Source organism: Peromyscus californicus, unplaced genomic scaffold (assembly GCF_007827085.1).
Source record: "Peromyscus californicus insignis strain IS unplaced genomic scaffold, ASM782708v3 Scaffold_4__1_contigs__length_199733344, whole genome shotgun sequence".
NCBI classification, from domain to species: Eukaryota; Metazoa; Chordata; class Mammalia; order Rodentia; family Cricetidae; genus Peromyscus; species Peromyscus californicus.
In genome coordinates this window covers 193,184,478-193,202,892 of record NW_026294562.1, presented here as the reverse complement: position 1 = coordinate 193,202,892, position 18,415 = coordinate 193,184,478, and the positions used below count along the sequence as shown (strand labels likewise).

The window sequence follows — 18,415 nt, the reverse complement described above, 5'->3', positions numbered from 1 at the left end:
TCCCTCCAGCAGAGGCAGGCGGATCTCTATATGTTTGAGGCCAGCCTGGTCTCCAAAGCCAGTTCCAGGAAAGTCGCAAAGCTACCCAGAAAAAAACCTGTCTCGAAAAAACAAAACAAACAAACAAACAAACAAACAAAAACCTGGACATACAGGGCCCATAAGAACATTATCACTGAATTTGCCAAAATGCACTGAAATGATTCTTCAAGTTCCTGCTTTGCATGGAAGACTCCCAAATATTCTACAGGACCCAAAAGCAACTATAAACTCTAGACCTATTGACTGAAGATGGACACCTCAACATTACAAAGGATCTTTGGATCACTGTCCAGGCAGGCAACTGTCTCTGCCATTTCCTGAATTTTGGAATTTGCTTGCAATGCACTTCCTGTTTACTTAGGTAATGTTATATCTCTCTGGGGACTTTGATGGAGTTGAAGACTAGATAGTTTTCCTCTGGAGTTCTGATAGAATCCAGTCAATCTTGTCAGGTGGTTGTTTTCAAGGTGGCATTTTATACCTCCTTCAGTCACATTGGTTCTGGTGTTCTGTGTACATATTTATTTCATGTTGTTGAAATTTGGTATGTTATCTTCACCTGGAAATTCACTTATTTCTTCTTTTTTTGGTATTTTTGTTTTGAGACAGGTTTTCTCTGTGTAGTTTTGGTGTCTGTCCTGGATCTTCCTCTGTAGAAAGGCTGGCCTCAAACTCATAAAGATTCACCTGGCTCTGCCTCCTGAGTGCTGGGATTAAAGGTGTGTGCCACTCATAGATCATATACTTGGAAAATATAAAGACAAATTTAAGATGCCAAAGAGGAAATAAACAATAAGGGAGGGTTGAAGGACATCAAAAAGAAACAAAGAATCCAGCTAAACAAGGTCCCAGTGGTCAAAGCTGTAAATTTTATTATAAACTAATTATTATATTTAACTATAAACCAAAATGTAAAATAAATATTCTTGGGACAATAATAACAAAAGTAATAACTGGATAAATAAACTAATGATGAAATTAAAAAAAAAGGTGTGTGCCACCACCACCCAGCCAGAAATTCATCTGTGTCAATAAGAGTTTCAAATTTAGTATCATATATATCTTTAATGGCAGTAAACAAGGGATCCAGTTGATAACTCATTTCAATGAAGTAGGCTGGGTAATTTTCCAGACATGATAACAGGACTGGTGCTGATGCAGACATGAATCTTGGTGGAAAAGAAACAACCACCACTTTACTAAACCATCATAATCCTTAACAAATAACTAAACATTTTCTTTGTACCCACAGGTAAGTTAGTATTCACCCCTCATCAAGGAACATTCTCTTTTCAGCAGAGAACACTACAAAAATCCACAAGTAATTAAAATACAGGGTCTGGAGCCAGGCCCAACGGATACATCTTTAAAACACTCCTGCACCTAAAGCTCAAACTTCATTCATGAAGTGAGGGATATAAACACTGTAAGACTTAGAAGACCAGGGAGTTTGTTGTGAGATTGTTTCTCCTGGTGTATGAGACAAAGTTCTCCAGTGTAACAGAATTTATAAAAGAAATGTGTTTGTGTGTGTGTGTGTGTGTGTGTGTGTGTGTGTGTGTGTGTGTGTGTATGTGTGTGTGTGTGTGTGTGTTAGGGATTTACTGTAATGACTTACAGGCTGCTTTCCAGTTAATCCACCTCTGACTGGATGTAACAGAATGTCCCAAAATCCAATAATTTCTTAGTCCCAAAGGATCGCTGTCTCAGCTGCTATTCAGTATATGTTGGAAGCCCAAAGAACAAGATTCTAATGCTAGTGAAGGAATGGATATGCTAGCTAAAAACTTAGCCAACAAACAGGCAGAGAGAAAATGACTCCTATTCCCACGTCTTTGCATGCTTTCAACAGAAGGTGTTGCCAGATTAAAAGTATATCTTCTAGTCTCTCTATCCTGATCAAAAGAGTGTGTCCTTCAGCCTGAAGAGGTGAACTAATGGCATTTGTCTACCTATCTCAAAGTTCCATACTAGAAGTGGATTCAGTCACTTAAAAATAAGCAAAAACATGTCTCTCAGGTATGCCCTCCATTTCTGGATTCTAGTTCATTCCAGATGTAGTCAAGTGGACAACCAAGAATAACCATCCCACCTAGCAATGCCAGAAGCTTTGTCTACCATGATAAATGATGATCCCATGGGAATAGGAAGAAGCAGAGTGCTAGAGAGGTCCCCAGAAATCCACAAGATACCTCAACTATAGACTACTGGCAATGTCAAGAGAGTACCCAAGCTGACCTATTCTGAGATTGGGTGGCCGAACACACTAACTGTTATGATAGAACTCTCATCCAGTGACTGATGGAAGCAGATACAGAGATCCATGGCCAAGCCCCAGGTGGAGCCAGGAGTCCATGTGTGTGAGTAAGGAGGGATTATATGAGCAAGAGATATTGAGACTATGATTGGAAAAAGCACAGCGACAAATAGCCAAACTAGTAGAAACACATGAACTGTGAACCAACAGCTGCCGAGCCACCATGGAACTGGACCAGGCCCTCTGGATAAGTGAGACAGTTGATTAGCTTGAACTGTTTAGGAAGCCCCCAGACAGTGGAACCTGGACCTGTCCTTGGTGCATGAACTGGCTTTTTGGAACCTAGGGTCTAGGCTGAGACACTTTGCTCAGCCTTGGTGTAGGGAGGAGGGGACTGGACCTGCCTCAACTGAATCTACCCGGCTGGGCTGACTCCCCAGGGGAGATCTTGCCATGGAGGAGGTGGGAATAGGGGGTGAATTTGGGGGGGAAGTCTGGGTGTGGGAGGAGGGCGGACAGGGGAATCTGTGGCTGATATGTAAAATTAAATTAATTATAAAATAAAAATATTTAAAAAAATCTCACCAACAGGGCATCCCAAATGTGAGTTTTAAATGTCAAGAACAATGGACATACTCTAGTGGATGGAATTATTTTCTCTGAATTTGTCAAATACAAATGAACTAGACATTGTTTAGGTATTTATTACTTGTGTATATTGTATATAGTTCTTATACTTTTGTATATAGTTTTTCTTATTTTAGTTAAAAGCTTTTTCCTTTTTTCTTTTTATTAAAATAGAAAAGGGGATATATGGTGATATTTTATTTGTATTAAAATGTTATTTGTATGTTAATAAATAAAGTTGCCCAGGTGTCAGAGCTATTAGCAAGCCAAAGGAAAGCAGGGCAGTGATGGCATACGCTTGTAATCCCAGCACTTGGTAGGCAGAGCTAGGTAAGTCTCTGTGTGTTCAGGGATACAGCCAGTATTGGATACACATGCCTTTAATCTCAATACCAATTACGGAAAACCTGGAGGTCTATACAGACAGGCCGTGACTAGGAAGTGATGTAGTTGGGTTTACAACCAATGAGAAGGCAGAACACATTTTTGTATGTTCATTCGGGTTGGGTTTGCTTTGATGTCAACAATTTGAGCACTAGGTAAAGGATTTGTCAAATTGAACAAACTTGGTGACTTTCATTTTCTTTTTTTTTTTTTTTTGGTTTTTCGAGACAGGGTTTCTCCTCGAACTCACAGAGATCCGCCTGGCTCTGCCTCCCGAGTGCTGGGATTAAAGGCGTGCGCCACCACCGCCCGGCGACTTTCATTTTCAATGGACAACAAGATATAGGGATTATATATGGTATAATATGGAATACATTTATGACATTTCTCAGAAGTATGAGTTTTGTGATGTACAGCCATAATCATATTACTTATGTCTGTATTTTGTCGTATTATTATAATTATTACTGAGACAGGGTCTATGTAGTGCTGGCAATCCTGGAACTTACTATGTTGGCCAGGATGGCCTCAGACTCACAGAATATCTTCTTGCTTCTGCTTCCTGAGTGCTGGGATTGAAAGCATGTATCACCTTGCTTGGCATTATTTTCAATGTTTAGATGTAGGACAAGTTAAATGTTTTATTATAACAATTCCTTTGGGGTGGAGAGATGGATTAGTGGGTAAAAGCACTGTTTGCTCTTCCAGAGGACTAGGATTCAATTTTCAACACACACAATAGCTCACAACTGTATTTATCTACAGCTTCAGGGACTCTCATACCCTCTTCAGGACTACGTAGGCATCAGACAAACATGGAGTGCACAGAAAATTTTGTAGACAAAAGTACTCATACACATAAATAACAATTCACACAGTTACTGTTGTAGAATTTTATTTGAATATAAACTCTGATATTTTACACCATTTAAAACATCAATAAACCCTTCCATAAGTTTCTTATCTTTATGTTTCTATTACGTATACTTGTGCCTTTTAAACAGAGAACACCATAGAAATACCATGTCACATGGTTCACAATGGTATTTTATGTCCTGTATAACTTTCTGATGTCTTCTAAGAATTGAAAGGTCGCTACAGGATATGTCACAGTCTTTGCATTTGTGAAGTTTCTGTCCAGTATGAATTTTCTGATGTGCTCTAAGATATGAGCAGCTAGTGAAAGACTTGTCACATTCTTTACACCTATAAAATCTCTCTCCAATGTGTACTCTCTGATGTCTTCTAAGAGTTGACATGTAGGTAAAGAATTTGTCATATTCCAGGAATTTATAAGGTTTCTCTCCATCATGAAGTTTCTGATGTCTCCTAAGCTGAAATCTGATTGAAGGATGTGTTGCAGTCTTTGTGTTTGTAAGGTTTCTCTCTAGTATGAATTTTCTGATGTTGTCTAAGATATGAGCACATACTAAAAGATTTGTCACATTCCCTACATTTGTAAGGTTTCTCTCCAGTATGAAGTTTCTGATGTTCTCTAAGAGCTGAATGAGTAGATAAAGATTTGCCACATTGCTTACATCTGTAAGGCCTCTCACCGGTATGAATCCTCTGATGTTTTCTAAGTTGTGAGTCCTGTTTGAAGGACATGTGACATTCCATACATTTGTAAGGTCTCTCCCCAGTGTGGACCCGCTGATGTCTTCTAAGATGTGAGGAATTGGTAAAGCATTTATCACATTCCTTACAACTGTAAGGTCTCTCTCCTGTATGGATTCTTTGATGTCTTCTAAAATTTGAACACTGGATAAAGGACATGTCACATTCTCCACATTTGTAAGGTTTCTCTCCAGTATGAATTTTGTGATGTACATTAAGATGTGAGCCTGTAGTAAAGGATTTGTCACAATCCCTGCATTTGTAAAGATTCTCTCCGGTATGTAGTTTCTGATGATTTGTAAGAGTTGAAAGTGTAGACAAAGATTTGCCACACTCCTGACAACTGTAAGGTCTCTCTCCAGTATGAACCCTCTGATGTTTTTTAAGATGTGAGTTTTGGTTAAAGGACTTGTCACATTCCATACATTTGTAAGGTTTCTCCCCTGTGTGAATTCTCTGATGTCTTCTAAGATTTCCACAAGTGGTAAAAGATTTGTCACATTCCTTACATCTATAAGGTCTCTCTTCTGTATGAACTCTACTTTGTCTTCTAAGATATGAGTCCCAGGTAAAGGATTTGTCACGTTGTATACATTTGTAAGAGTTCTCTCCAGTATGAATTTTCTGACCTACACTGAGGCTTGAGGAATTACTGAAGCATTTCTCACATTTCCCACACTGCTGGGCTTTCTCTCGAATGTAGAATGGTTGTTTCAGAAGACTGTGTGCAGAGCTGAAATAGTCATCATATTCTCCCTGCCTGTGCTCTTTCTTTGCAATGTAGAGTCTCTGATCTCGAGTACTGTTGGAACTCAAATTTAAAGATTTCTCACAGTCTTTAGATTTGCAAGGTTCTTCTCCAGTGTGCATGCTTTCATGTCTATGTGAGTTTGAAGACTCAATAAAGGCCTCCCTATAATTACTGCACCTGTAGTTATTAGAGCTTTCTGGAGTTTTACCTGTTTTATCACGAGCACATGTGGAGGGGTCATGAAGCACTTTGTCAAGCTCATTACACTGACAAGACTCGTTTTCAGTCTTCACATGTTGATGGACAGAATCATGTTTGTAATAGTTCCCTGAAAAAGAATACAGTTCAGATTAGTAGAGCTGATGATTAACCTTTTGATAAATGACTGTCCACCTCAGTTTTCTCTTAAGGTAAGTCAACCAGCAACCACTTAGATATTTTTCTTTCACTGTATTTCAATGTATTCTCACAAAACAGCAAAAAAGCCTTCAAGGGCCTGTGATTCATAATAAATAACTTGTCCCTATAGAAAAATGGATAATGGCACAAGATGGATCAGGAAATTGTGGAATTAGTAGTTAGCTTTGTGACAGACCTCATGGACTAATTATACTTAGAATACATGTCTCTATTTAAATATTTCTTCTCAGAAGATGATGAAGAAGAGTTTAATCCAATCCCAGGTCACTGTATTTATACTGACTAAGTGAATAGCAACAAGGAGTATTGTTCATTAGACCTGAATCCTTAAAAGGTTAAAGTCTTAAGAAAAAACCATCACAGGGTTTATTTATTTTCTAGAAAATCACATTAGATTTTCTTATGTAATGGAGGCAAAGGAAGTATTGTGGCAGGTACCAGAAATCAGATTATTTGAGGCAGGGCTGTCATGGGCAGCTATTGCTGATTTCTATCCTCTACTGTGTGAGCTCCACACAGGACTGTGTTTCTTTACTTTTATGGTTATTCTCAAGTCTAGTCTGTATACCAAATCCTGAGAATATTTTCCAGATGGATGTCTGAATATCAGCCACTGGGAAGAAAATGAAGAATGTAATAAAAAAGATAGACAGTAAGGAAGGCTATTAAAGAACAATCCTACTTCATCAACCCACATTAGGCTTATAATCTGTAAAATTATTCTAATCTGTTGTCAACATAACATTGCATTTTGTACTCATACTGTCACCAGAGTTCAAGTGCAATAGGCCCAATGTCTTCTAATAGTGACATCAGGCAGGATGCATCCCGGGGCCAGAACACTACAGTAAGTTAATGATTAGGAATCTTTTCAAGTGGAATTGAATATCACAAAACCATTTTCAACTCTTGCTTTCTCTTTCACTTGAAGCCTTCAAGGCTATTGTCCTGCTAATTCACTAACCCAACATAATTGTGGATACTCTCTGTTCTCCACATTCCTGGGCATTCTCATTTGCTCTGGACAGATGTCCAGGTCTATCTTTCATTGACCACATGTTCTGTGATGTAGCCCATGACCCATGCTAGAATTTTTAGAAAGAATACAGAAATCTAACATAGTACTGTGTTAGTACATGAAGAAAACACAAAGTAGAGGAATCTGGGAATGATTTCCAATGGCTCTTTCCCATCAGAATATTTAGCATATAAATATGCTAATGTACCTCTCAATTTGCACATCTTGAGCTTTTCTCACAATTAAAACTATGTGAGGTACAGTGATATAATTGGAGCTTAAAAATATGGGTATAAATATTATATGATACTAAATTTCTGAATGCATTGTGGAACCAAATTAGGGGTGCATGACACTTCTAACATGCAAAATGGAAAGAAACATATTAAATACTGTGAAAAAGTAGTGTTCTACTACCAAACTTTCCCTAGTTTTCTGTTGTTTCTTACAGCTTGAGAGAGTTTACAACCTATGAAGTCCAGTATATAAAAATGATTACTTAGAAGCAAAATGTTCTCACCAACAGAGACCAGGTTGCTGTAATTCTCCAACATCACATCAATGTACAAAGCCCTCTGAGCAGTGTCCAGGCATTCCCACTCCTCTTGGGAGAAGTCCACAGTCACATCTTGGAATGTCAATGGACCCTGAAACAAAAAAGTTGTTAGACCACGTGCTACCAGACAGAGTGTTTTCCTGGATGTAAGTAGACCTGAGGAAATGAGGGATGTAAACGATGAAGACAATTACTCAATCAGATGATTTCGATATAGTCACATCATATGATAGATTTTCTAAGTGTGTGGAACTGGATGACACAATAGGCTCACATACAATATACACAAAAAACCCCCACTCATTTAAGGTCTGGACATGTATGACTATCTATTATGGATGGTGTTTGTGTTCCACAGGATCACAGTGTACATGTCTCAGAATGAAAATTCATGATGAGGAAATGTGCTTTAATTGCTGTACCTGTAGATCATAGTAAAACACTGCAACTCAATCAATTCTTGCATTCTTTGGCCTTACATGATTATATTCTAACAAGCTCAGGTTGTATGTTTAAACACTAGGAAGAATACCATTCCATTACAGGGTAAAGATATGGAAAGTAGAATTTATATTTGACTAGGTAAGCAAAGAATTTGCCTATTTTCCACAGTAACAATGAGTGTAATAATATTGCATATTGTCAGTTTTAAAATTAACATTCAAGAACAGGTAATACATGAGATTATTTTATCAGCATTTTGATCCACTACCAAGCAGGTTGAAAAATCTGTATCAACCACATTTGATATAATCTAAAATTTTCCTAATAAATTGTGAAAATGCCAACTTAGGCAAAAACAATAATTTCAGAAGTTTTGAAGAACATTTCCTTTCTGAATAGTTACAAAAATTGAGGGAAGTCCTGTTGCAGGATTTTTTTTACACTGTATAAAAAATACCATCACTTTTCAGTGCTTTTCAAATGTCATGGTGCTCAGAAGGTCAATTCAGGAGAGAATATAAGAATTTTTGTGCCTGAAATTTGCAGTTTTTAATGTGTTTCTTTTTAGTAGTTATCCTGTATTGTCTAACAGATTTTAGGTTAGCAGTGTTTATGATTCTTCCTTTATTACAAACTGTCAAACTGCATAGTGGTGACATATTCTGTCTGAGTTGTGAGTCAAGAATAAATGCAAACCTGGTGGTCAGAGCTCATTCCACAAATCTCTGCTTTAAAACTTTGCAGGTTCAGGGTTGGGGAGCAGAGTCATGACTCTCACAGGAACTGACTGAGGGAAAGCAATCCTGAGGAAAGTTCTTTCTGTATCAAATGTGATGGATTGTGCACATCAATAAGTCAGTGTCCTCAAGACATTATTTCTGATGCATTCTATGTAATGCTACCTAATGAGTCCCAGACAGTAATGGCTGCACAGTGGGATCCTGTTAGGGCAATAAAAAAAAAGAAACAAAAATGCTGCTCTCAAGCCAGGTGTGGTGGTGCATGCCTTTAATCCAAGCACTTGGAGAAGAAGATATGTGGACCTCTGTGAGTTTGAGGCCAGTTTGGCCTACAGTGCCACATCTAGAAGAGACAGGGTTATACAGAGACAACTTGTTTCAAAAAGCAAAACGTAACATAAAACCCAAAACTCTGATCTCTCTAGTTTGGGATGTTCCATCTGAGCATTCTAACCAAGTGTGTGATGTGAGTAGCAATTCTCCTGAGACAAACAGATAGCAGGTGTCAACAAACATGTGGAGTCATCATCATTACCATGATATTAAACACTGAAGAGAAATAAAAGTAGACCACTGTGGTAGTTTGAATGTAATTAGGCACCATTGGGAGTGGCACTATTAGGAGGTATGGCTTTGTTGGAGTAGGAATGGCCTTGTTGGAGGAAGTGGGTCACTGTGGGGGTGAGATTGGAGATCTCCTTTGTTTAAGCTTCCCTCAATGTGACACTCAGTTGACTTCCTGTTTCCTGGAGACATAGGACTCTCAGCTACTACTCCATTCTGTCTGCCTCTATGCAGCCATGATGATACTGGACTGAACCTCTGAAACTGAAAGCCTCCTCAATTAAATGTTTTCCTTTGCAAGATGTGCCATGGTCTTAGTGTCTCTTCACAGCAATTGCAGTCTTAACAAAGTCAACTACAATCTGAATCTACACTCAAGAACATTATATGCATAGTAGGATTAAGACACTTGTGCAAGTCATGTTCTGCACTGTCTAGTTTCCTTAACTATTTAGTGTTAGGAACCAAGTATTACTTAGCAATAAAAAACCAAGCTTTGTCTCTTAAGTTCACATAGTGCTAAGATGTTGTGAAAACTCTCATATGCTTCAATATGAGCTCTTTATAACCATGATTCAAGGAAATGGGACAGTTCCCACAAATAAAGCCTACAAGACACAGGATACCTCACTCACTGATATATATAGATATAGCCCTTATTCTACAACAGTTATACATCACATCAATGTATTTTTTGTTCATGTGATAAAATGGAAATTTTTTCAAAATTACTAGTCATAATTTCATGTGAGATACTTATTTTTTGGGGAAAATAGTTTGAGAAGGTTGTATGGACAAAAATCATGTAAGTGTGGATTTTGAAATTATATTGTATACCTGTAGTCATAAATATAACATGGTACAGTCATTTAAAAAGAGAATGATAAGAGATTATGATAGAGGACCCAGAAAGAGAGAAAAATTGAAAAGCTAAGGTACTTAATATTTGACAAAGGAGACAAAAAAATACAGCACAAAAATGCAGTCTTTTTAACACATGATGTTGGTAAAACTCAACACAGCAGAAGAATGTAATTAGATGTTTATATTTCATTTGTACAAAAGTCTATTCAAGGTGGATCAAAATCTTATTTTAAATCAGAAACACATAGACACCTAGAAAATGTAGAGAAGATCTATCAGGATATTGGGATAGGCAAGGCCTTATTCTTTAGAAAGAATACCAACAACAGAGGAAGTGAAACAATTGGATTACAAAAATAGAAAAAGTTTCTGTTTGGAAACAATCAGCACAGCTCACAGACACCCAAGTGATGGAAGAGAATCTGTACCAGTGACATTGTTGACAGGGACTCATACCTAGAATTTACCAAGAATTACAGAAATTAAATAACAAGGAAATTATACTGCCATTTATAGATACTCAAAGGAGCTGAATAGTTATTTTTTAAAGACAAATACACAAATGGCCAATAAATATTGCAAAAGAGTTCAGGATATCTTTTAGGTATGCCTAAAATGCCATCATGGAATCCCAAATTAAAACTGCTTTGAAATATCACCTCACCTCAGGCTGAGAATGGCTTTCATCAACTCACCAGAAAACAAATGTTAGGCAAGGTGAGGAGAGAAAGGAAGCCTTATTCACTGTTGATGGGGGTGTGTGAAAATTATACACTCAGTGTGGTAATGAGTTTCAAGATTATTAAAAAAATTGAAGATAGAACTAATGTATGACCCAACAATGTCACTCCTGGGAACATAACTTGAAAACTCTACACCTCACTACAGAGATGTTTACACTCCACATTTACTGCTACTGCCTTCAGCATGGCAAAGTATTAGAATTAACCTAATTATATGAAGACTGTACACATACATAGTGGAATACCATTCAGCTGAAGAGAAAAATGCAGGAAAATGGTTAGACATAGAATGTGTAATATTAAGTTAGGTCACACAGTGACAGAAAGAAGAAATCACATTTTTCCTCTTATGCAGAAACTGGCCAATAATATGTGTCTATGAGAAACAAAATGCATGGGGGCTTAGCAGAACATGGAAAAAAGAGATCAAGAAAGCTGAAATAACAGGATTGAGGTAGGACTGAATGCAGATAATGAGAAGCAGTGGTGAAAAAGGATATAAACTAAGTAATTTTCTAGCTTTGATTCTTCCAAGTAATTTTTCATTTTTTTCTGATGGATAAGTTGATAAAAACATATTCCATAATAAAAATATAAAGCCCCATTTGAAAGACTCCAGAGCTTATGTTCCCAATAAATACTCTAGCTAAATAAAATTGCAATATTTGTACAGTACTTGTACCAATTGAGTCCAGTTAATTTCAGTGTGTGTGTGTGTGTGTGTGTGTGTGTGTGTGTGTGTGTGTGTGTGTATGTGTGTTTGTGTATGTGTGTGTGTGGTGTTTATTTGCAACAATTGTCATACTAAAATTTAAAATATTGTCAGTAGCAGAAAATTAAAGGTTTGCAATATCTGAACATATAACATTTCTAGAAAAGTAGGCATGACCACCGACCTGGAAAATACAAACTGGAGAATCGGCCATTTCTTTCTGTTTCTTTTCTCTGAGTTTCTCTTTCAGGAACAAGGAATAGATGACTTGTTGACCTTTCATATAAGGGGTCAAAAAGAAAAGGAAAAAATTAATACTGAAAGCTGTAGCACAAATTCTAATTGGTCTTATTAATAGAAACCCAAAGTCTGATATCAGGGGGAAAGCTGAAAGTTCAGAGAAGCATCACAGCCAGCGGCTAGTTCTTAAACCTGTGAGATTCTCCAACTGGAAGATGCTGAGCTCCCGTCTCCTTCACCTTATGTTCCTTTCTCTGCCCAGCCTTACGACTTCTTATCCCAAACTCCTTAGCACAGGGTTTAAAGGTGTGTGTGCCTCCCCAGCACTGGGAACAGAGACATGAGATGCCAAAAGCTGGGATTAAAGGAGTGTGCCACCACTGCCTGGCTCTGTTTCCTCTCCTACGCTGATTCAATCTCATGTAGTCCAGGGTGGCTTTGACCTCACAGAGATCCAGATGGATCTCTGCCTCCTCACTGCTAGGATTAAAGGTGTGTGCCACCACTATCTTGCTTCTATGTTCAACTTAGTGGCTTGTTCTGTCTTCTGATCTTTAGGCAAATTTTATTAGGGTACACAACACATCACCACATAAATACTGCCAATAATCCAACCAGCAACAGTATAAAAAAAGCATAGTGAATAATAATGCCATGACCAAAAATCTAGCCATTCTGGAAGTTGATATGGAGACTACTCAATTAAACAAATCCAAAAGTTAAATAAATCTAGCACTGTACTGCTCTCTCCACTAGATGGTGGGCCTGTCATTTTACTAACTCAGGAACAAGTTTGTTTCCTGTGACTCAGGATAAGGTGATTAGACTCACTCCCTACACACAGACACAGACACAGACACACACACACACACACACACACACACACACACACACACACACACACACATACACCACCCATCCCTGGTGGGTGCAGAGACTCTTGCTTTGCCAAAGTAGAAAGTAAGGAAGGCATGTGGTTCCTGGCTGAAAAATGTGAGTTACACCTTCCATCTATGGTTCCAGAAACAATGAGGAAGAGGAGAAGGGAAGGTAATAAGAAGGGAAAGAGGAGGAAGGGCTAAGACATGCCATGCTCTAGACTCCACACAGCTGTTGTAATCAGTAACCAACAGCAGCTGTACTGACCTGCATGGACCTCACACTAGACCACAATCACACTAGGAAAGGGAAAGGCTCACAGAGCCCACCCTTTACCTTTCAAATGTTGGCTATAGATAGAGTGTAGGAGAAGAATCTCTGCCTTTAGCTGTAGTCCTCTGCTGAGCCAACCCGACTCTGACACATAGCTCCAAACCCACAGTCTCACAGATGGTCCTGGATAAACTCCGGGGATCCCAAGCAAAATAAATAGAGATGAATACTCTAGAGAAATTGGTTGGAATTTTGGACCAGGATAGCAGACAGGTAGGAGGTGAGAGTGGACAGTGTTTGATATGTGCATGCTCAGACACACAGAGAGAGAGTGTATATGTACACATTTGTATGTCAGTATAAAACAGTCATATTAAAAAAATTTCATCATTTTTGTATAAGGGTTTCTCTGTGTAACACTGGCAGATCTGGAATTTGCTTTGTAGATGAGGCTGGAATAAATTCCAAGAGATCTGCCTACCTCTGTCTTGGGTGTTTTGGGATTAATGGTGTGCACCACCCTACCATTCTAAGAAATTTATTTTAAATGACCATAACAGTCTGTATATTTCTTTTTATTGTGTAATTATCTGGTTTTGTGTTTTGGTTTTTTGAGACTAGGTTTGTCTGAGTAACAGCCCTGGCTCTCCTGGAATTCCCTTTTTTGAAAAGGGTGATCTGGAAATCACTGAGATTGACCTACCTCTACTCGGCATGCTGGGATTAAATGAGTGTGCCACCACAGCCTGCCCATTATCTGCTTTAATATCAGGTAAAAATAAGAGTCAAGGGAATCTCCTTTTTTGTGTGTCAAGAAGATTTTGTTTGTTTGATTGTTTGTTTTTGATTGTTTTATTATGTTTTGTTTTGAAAAAGGGTTTTATGTTATAGTCCTGACTCTCATGGAGTTATGAACACCAGGCTCTCTTTGAACTCATAGAGATATGCCTGCCTCTGCCTCCGGTGTGCTGGTATTAAAGGTGTGTACCACTGTTAAGAAGTATTTCAAGTAACTGTGATGTTAGTTTTTCTCTGGAGTTCTGATGGAATCCTGTCAATCTGTTCCAGGGGTAATTTTAGGGGAGGCATTTTTTACCTGCCTCAGTCATATTGCTACTGATGTTCTGTTTACATAGTTATTTACATATTATTTCATGTTGCTTAAATTAGATGTGTTTTATTCATCTATTTCAATTAGAGTTTCCAATTTAGTGTATCGTAAGTCTTTAATGTCAGGTAACAAAAGATGCAGTTGATCTCTCAATTCTATCATGGAGGCTGTACAGTTACCTTGTATAATTGTCAAGACATGATGACAGGACAGGTGGTAGTGGCAAACAGCTTTAATCTCAGCACTCAGGAGGCAAAGACAGACACATCTCTGTGATTTCAAGACCAGCCTGGTCTACAGAGTGAGTTCCAGGTTAGTAAAAGCTACAGAGAAAATAACAAAATATAATAATAACAAAAATTATGTATATACTTCAGAAGGTCATGCAAGCCTTTTAACCCAGTACTCAGGAGGCTTGGGGTAGTGAACTGAGTTCAAGGTCAGTGACATCTACACAGTGAGATTAGGAAAGTGGAAAGACACAGAGACATTGTCTCAAAATAATGTAAATTGCTCCATGAGCAATAGCTTTCATGGTTTCAGAAGTACCATGCAAGCTTCCAAAGAGGTGAGCCAAACAAAAATCCTATCATGCCTATGAACCACATCAACTGTCATCCTGGAACAATAGCCCTAAGAAAGCAGTAGAAGCAGTAGTGGCAAGCATATCTTGGTGGTAACCTGAATTTTGATTCTAAATAGCATTATTTTTAGAACCAATATTCAGATATTGAGGGAGAAAACTGAAATATCAGAGAAGGGGATCAGCCAGCCACCAGATAATTCTTACCTCTATGAAATCTCCAACGAAATGGTAGAGAAAACTTGTCTCTATATATTCTAAGACTGAATGGGCCAAAATCCTTTCTCCACCTGCCTTATATCCCTGTCTACCTCTGTAGTGCTGGGATTATAGGTGTGAGCCACCACCACCACCAGCTCTGTGTTATTTTTAGACTGATTCAATCTCATGTAGCCCAAGGTGGCCTTGAACTCCTGATCTTCCTGCTTTCTCCCTGGAAAGACCAAGATTAAGGTGTTGGCATCTTGGCTAACTAGTGGCTAGCTCAACTCTCTGATCTCCAGGTAAGCTTTATTTGTCTGAACACATAATATCATTAAAAAGTAACTAATACTCTCTCATTGAACTTAAGACTCTCTTCACAAAAATGAAACAATGACAGGTAATGAAAAACGGTCTACACTACTGGTGCTGGTGAATACATGAATCTTGGAGGACAACAAAAAAACACCAGTTTATTAAAACACCATAATCCCTAACAAATAACTAAACATTTCTTTGTACTCATAGGTAAGATAAATTTTGACCCTAATCAAGGAAACTTCACTTTTCAACAGAGACCAAAACAAGAATCCACAACTTATCAAAATGAAGATTTGTAGATCCCAGGCCCAAAGAATGCATCTTTAAAACACACCTGAAGAGGGGCTATAATGATTAAAAGAGACAGAAGACCAGAGAGTTTTTGTGAGATTGTGTCTACTAGTGTAGTCATCATGATCTCTAGTGTTTGATAATATATCAAAATGATGTATCTCATTATATATATAATGAGAATTTGTTAGAATGATTTAGAGGCTGCTGGCAAGGTAATCCAACAATGGCTGGATGTAACAGAATGTCTAAAAATCAAGTATTGCTTAGTCCACAGTTTGAGTGTCTTGGCTGGTTTTCAGTATATGCTGGAATCCCAAAGAAGTAGGTTCCAATGCCAGTGAAGGAATGGATGTTCTAGCAAGAAAATAGGCCAACAAATGGGCAGTGAACAAAATGATTCCTCTTTCCATGTCTTCATGTAGTCTTCTAGGAGAAAGTGTGGCCTTCCATCTCTGTCCTATTCAAAGGTGTTGGTCCTTCAGCCTCAAAATGTGGATTAATGGCATTTGTCTTCCTGTCTGAAATTCCAGACTAAAAGTAGATTCATTCATGTCCAAATAAGCAAAAATCATGTCTCTCAGGTATGCCCTCCATTTCTGGATTCTAGTTCATTTCAGATATAGTAAAATTGATAACCAAGAATAACCACCACACCTAACAATATCAGAAGCTATGTTTATAAAATCTCACCAACATGACCTCCCAAATGTGGGCTGGACAAAACCAAGAACAGTGGACATGCCAAAGTAGTTAGGGCAATAACCACAGGATGAATCTGGGGACCTACTAGACCTACAGTGAATGAGACATCAGCCAAAACTCCATTAATCACCTGGCCTCCATAAGCCCCTACTTTAACTGGAGGGTCACCATGTTTCTTGGGATAGTCTGGAGTCAGCATCAGTTCAGAATCAGTATCCAACATACCCTGGAAAGTATGATTGTTTCCTTTCCCCAAGGTATAGTTACCCTTGTAAAAGGCCATGGTCTCTCTGGGGAAGAACTGGGGAAATGCTATCTGCAAAAATTTTAGTTTTCTTATCAGGATCCTTCCTCAGGGGAACCTGGCCTTCATTCAAGTGGGTCTAGGTCTTCAAACTGGCTCAAGTCTAGAAATTGATTCACTTGTCAAGATTGTCTATTACATGATCCTATGCAGCCTTTCTTCCATTTGTTAGAGAATTTTTCTGCTCATACAGATCAAACAGAAGTGCTGTAGAATTCTTGTCTATTTCATGCCTAGAAACACCATATGAGTCATGCCACTATAAAATTCACCTTGCCTGCACTGACAATAATGGGATGGGCCAGTACAAACATTGTTTTGTCTATGTTGCCTATTATGATAACAATGATCACCTTGCCTCTGGCAGTTCATTGCAGCTACCTGGCCATTGTTACCTTGGAGCCCAAGTAAACTCACTGCATTTCATTGGTCCAGTAGAGCAACATCATCACCAACAGTAAGGTTTGGCACAAGGACGAGGATGACAATGAAACATTTCAAATGTGCTGGTACCCCTACCACCGGTTTGCATCTTATAGGACTTGTGAAGGGCATGTCTTCTGGGTCTTTCCATTAGAGATGACTGGGTTTTACACAGCATACACACTGTAGCATTGCAGTTTCCCTGTGCCTTTAATTCCCTTCATTAACACTAAGCCAAGGGATATTAGGCATAAACAAATCCCTTTCAGTAGTCCAGCTTTTGACAAATGCTTCAGCCAACCATTCAAAAATACTTTTCGGGTGAGTACCCTTCCTTGCCCCAGACCCCATCCCTGGGCACCAGCCACTCCAGGGAAGACCTGCCCAAATTGGCCCCAGGTTCTGGCCACCCACCGAGCAGGTTCCCTGCTAGCCCCACCGGGAAGGATCCCCTTCTCCAAGACCCCTGGCAGACCCTGCAGTCTCCACGCCCTGCCCCCACTCCCATCCCCCTGAGCCCCAAGCCTCTTCCTGAGACTTAGAGGCTGGCCCCCAGCTCCCATCTTGCTCTGGACTTCCCTTTTGGAAAACTGGTGAGTGCCCTTCCTTGCCCCGGACCCCATCCCTGGGCACCAGCCACTCCAGGGAAGACCTGCCCAACTTGACCCCAGGTTCTGGCCACCGGGCAGGTTCCCTGCTAGCCCCACCGGGAAGGATCCCCTTCTCCAAGACCCCTGGCAGGCCCTGCAGTCTCCACGCCCTGCCCCCACGCCCATCCGCCTGAGCCCCAAGCCTCTTCCTGAGACTTAAAGGCTGGCCCCCAGCTCCCATCTTGCTCCGGACTTCCCTTTTGGAAAACTGGTGAGTACCCTTCCTTGCCCCAGACCCCATCTCTGGGCACCAGCCACTCCAGGGAAGACCTGCCCAACTTGGCCCCAGGTTCTGGCCACCGGGCAGGTTCCCTGCTAGCCCCACCGGGAAGGATCCCCTTCTCCAAGACCCCTGGCAGACCCTGCAGTCTCCACGCCCTGCCCCCACGCCCATCCGCCTGAGCCCCAAGCCTCTTCCTGAGACTTAGAGGCCGGCCCCCAGCTCCCATCTTGCTCCGGACTTCCCTTTTGGAACACTGGTCTGGCTGAACCAAGTGTGCGGATAAGGCCAGTAACGAAGCACAAGGAGATGGGCAGACGTCAAGGCAGAAACATATACAACAAAATGAATAGCAATACAGCATCACCAGGCCCTAGCCCTCCTCCAACACCTAGACCTGAACATCAGAAATTGGAAGAAGCAGAAGAAAACAGCCTTATGAATGACATCATGAAGAAGCTAGAGGCTTGTGTAG

The 18,415-nt window shown here is 39.6% G+C and overlaps 1 pseudogene; it reads right to left on the bottom strand.

The window, feature by feature from the left end:
- Positions 1 to 4,287: 4,287 nt before the first annotated feature.
- On the bottom strand, positions 4,288 to 11,995 carry LOC128124274 (zinc finger protein 54-like; annotated as a pseudogene).
- Between the last annotated feature and the right edge of the window lie 6,420 nt (positions 11,996 to 18,415).